This window comes from Vombatus ursinus, unplaced genomic scaffold (assembly GCF_900497805.2).
Source record: "Vombatus ursinus unplaced genomic scaffold, bare-nosed wombat genome assembly UNPS02014841.1, whole genome shotgun sequence".
Lineage (NCBI taxonomy): Eukaryota > Metazoa > Chordata > Mammalia > Diprotodontia > Vombatidae > Vombatus > Vombatus ursinus.
In genome coordinates, this window is record NW_020954619.1 from 28,843,944 (window position 1) to 28,847,845 (window position 3,902).

A 3,902-nucleotide genomic window follows, 5' to 3' on the forward strand; every position below is an offset into this window, starting at 1 on the left:
GAGAAAGAAAATCTGTCTTTAGGGGAAAAAAATCATTCATACAGGAACATCTGTCCATACGTCTGTTCCTTTGTTAGTTTCTTTGTAAATCTTAACACAGACAATACATCTGTGTTCTTCTTAAAAGTTCAGGTCTGGTTTCAGTAAAGAGTATAAAAATGAATTGATATTCTATAGTTACATTAATAGCTTCATCTATCAACTGCCTGAGTTGGAAATTAAGCATGAAATACTGCCAATGCTCTTGTAATGTGCTTGTAGAAATAGTAATAGTTTCCTTCAAATTATGGTAAACACTGACTATATCTTAGTCATCCCCTCAGGTAGAGTTCAAAACTTTTAAGCACTGAAAAAAATAATTAAATCTATACAGTGTACTGGAAGGATATGACAGAGTAGTGACAAGAGTCCCAGATTTGAAGTCTAAGAATCTGTGGGAATCAAGTTGAAGTTTAAAATTTGTCTCTCCTACTTAATAGTCATGTGGCTTTGGGCAAATCATGTGATTTCTACATCTCAGGTAAGTCATTGCAATAGAGAGGGGTTGGTGTACTATTTAAAGTCCCTTCCAAAGCTAAATCTCATGTTCCACTAAATTCAGCAGAAATATTGTGTCGATCAGAAAGCATCATTCTAATGAATGAAAGATTCCCTTAATATCACAGTGGAGACAGGAATCATCCTTATTTCAGAGAATAGGTACTATTCAGAGTGGCCAGATTTATATAGAAGTGGTCCAGTAGAAATTGTTTTGTATCTGTTGCCCTGCTAAAGGACATGGAAAACTGTGAAGAATAACACACACACACACACACACACACACACACACTCACACATACACACACACACAAAAAACATTTTTGTGTGAAATACAGAGATCAATATCCATGTAGGTGTGAAAGAATAAAAACTAACTTCATCTACTGAGTATTTTTCTTAGGGTCAAAGCAACTATCTGTGTTCAAATTCTTTTTTTCTTTAAATTTTTACAATACTTTTCCAATCACTATCTTGTTCCTTTTTAATTTAGATTTAAAAATCAGTTAAGATGCTTACTCAATAGAAATAGGCATTTAAAGTAAAACAAAAGAGATTCTTTAGAAGCTGGAGAAATATACGATGATTTTACAAGTCTAAATTTTCATTAATGAGTTCATGTTTATTTAAATTAGGAATCAAATTTAATTATTCAATTAACTATTAATAGTTTTTTAATTTTTTATGGCAATTTATTTATTTATTTATTTGTTTTCAACGTTTACTTCCACAAGATTTTGAGTTCCAAATTTTCACCCCATCTTGCCCCTCCCCCCACCCAAAGATGGCATGCATTCTGAATACCCCTTCCCCTACTTCTACCTTCCCTTCTATCTCTCCCCCACTTCTCTTATCCCCTTCCCCTTCAATTTTACTGTAGGGCAAGATGGATTTCTGTACCCCATTTCCTGTATTTCTTATTTCCCAATTTAATGTGAAAACATTGTTTTTAAAAATGTGTTTTTATTTTTTTTGTTCTTTTTTTTGGTTAGGCAATTGGAGTTAAGTGACTTGCCCAAGGTTACACAGCTAGTACATGTCAAGTGTTTGGTCTGAGGCCAGATTTGAACTCAGGTCCTCCTGACTTCATGGCTGGTGATCTATCCACTGTGCCACCTAGCTGCCCCTAAACATGTGTTTTTAAAACTTTGGGCTCCAAATTTTCTCCCTTCCTCCCTCCCCACCCACTCTCATTGATAAGGCAAGCAACTAAATATAGGTTATACATGTGCAGTCATGCAAAACACTTCCATAGTAGACATGCTGTGAAAAACTAACTCTATTTCCCTTAATCCTATCCTACCCCCCATTTATTCTTTCTTTTGACTCTGACCCTCCTCAGAAGTATTTGCTTCTGATTACCCCCTTTCCCAATCTGCCCTCCTCTCTATCATCCCCCTACTCTCTTGTCCCCTCCCCACCCTATTTTCCTGGAAGGTAAGAAAGATTTCCATTTCCAATTGAGTGTGTATGTTATTCCCTCCTTCAGCCAAATTCTATGACAATAAGATTCACTCATCCCCTCTCACCTTCCCCCATTTCCCCTCCATTGTAAAAGTCTTTTTTTCTCTGTTTTTTATTGTGAGATAATTTACCCCATTCTACCTCTCCCTTTCTCTTTCTCCTAGTGTAATCCTCTTTCACCCGCCAATTTTATTTTCCAGATATGACTCCTTAGTCTTCAACTCATCCTGTGCCCTCTATCTATCTATCTATCTAATCTATCTATCTTTCTATATCTATATATACGTACATATAATTTTTCCCTTCCAACTACCCTAATACTGACAAAGGTCTCATGAGTTAAAAATATCATCTTTCCATGCAGGAATGTAAACAGTTCAATTGTAATAAGTCTCTTATGATTTTCTCTTTCCTGTTTACCTCTTCATGTTCCACTTGAGTCTTGTATTTGAAAATCAAATTTTCTATTCAGCTCTGGTCTTTTCATCAAGAATGCCTGAAAGTCCTCTATTTCATTGAATGACCATTTTTTTCCACTGAAGGATTATACTCAGTTTTGCTGGGTAGGTGATTCTTGGTTGTAATCCTATCTCCTTTGCCCTCCAGAATATTATATTCCATGCCCTGCAGTCCCTTAATGTACAAGCAGCTAAATCTTGTGTTATCCTGATTGTGTTTCCACAATACTTGAGTTGTTTCTTTCTGGCTGCTTGTAATATTTTCTCCTTGACCTGGGAACTCTGGAATTTGGCTACAATATTCCTAGGAGTTTTCCTTTGGGGATCTCTTTCAGGAGGTGATTGGTGGATTCTTTCAATTTCTATTTTGCCCTCTGGTTCTAAAATATCAGGGCAGTTTTCCTGGATAATTTCTTGAAAGATGATGTCTAGGCTCTTTTTTAGATCATGGCTTTCAGATAGTCCAATAATTTTTTAAATTCTCTCTCCTGGATCTATTTTCCAGGTCAGTTGTTTTTCCAATGAGATATTTCACATTGTTTTCTAATTTTTCATTCTTTTGGATTTGTTTTACAGTGTCTTGATTTCCCATAAAGTCACTAGCTTCCAATTGCTCTATTCTAATTTTTAAGGAAGTATTTTCTTCAGTAATCTTTTGTACTTCCTTTCCCATTTGGCCAATTTTGCTTTTTAGAGCATTCTTCTCCTCATTGGCTTTTTGGACCTCTTTTGTCATTTGGGTTAGGCTATTTTTTAAGGTGTTATTTCTTCAGTATTTTTTTTGCATCTCCTTTAGCAAGCTGTTGACTTGTTTTTCATCATTTTCTTGCAAAACTCTCAGTTTTGCTTCTACTTCTCTGACTTGCTCCTCAAAATCCCTTTTGAGCTCTTCCAAGGCCTGGAACTGATTCATATTCTTCTTGGAGGCTTTGGATGTAGGAGCTTTGGCTTCATTGTCTTCTTCTGGTTATATATTTTGATCTTCTTTGTCACCAAAGTAAGATAACATAGTCTGACTCTGCACTGCTTACTCATGATCCTGGCCAATTACTTGAGTTTTAAACTCTTTGTTAAGGTAAAAGTCTGCTTCCAATGTGGAGAATGTACTGTTCCAAGCTTTGGGGGTTTGTACAGATGTTTTCAGAGGTACTTCTAGGGATCTGAAAATTTTCAGTTCTTCCAAGGTGCTATGATAAGGGGCAAGGTGTTTTCTTTCCACCACCACAAGAAGCTTCACCAGACCAGCATTCCTCCTCACCCCAGGACCGCTCCTCAGAACTGTGACCCAGATCCAAGCACTGGTAAAGCAAGAGATTCCTGCCTCAGCACTGGCAAAGAGATCCTTGCAATCCACCTCTGATCAGCCACTTGATTCCCCCTCAGTGTGTGGGCTGGAAACTCAGGAAACAGCTGTGGCCCCTGGGGGTGGTTGAGACTTAACTC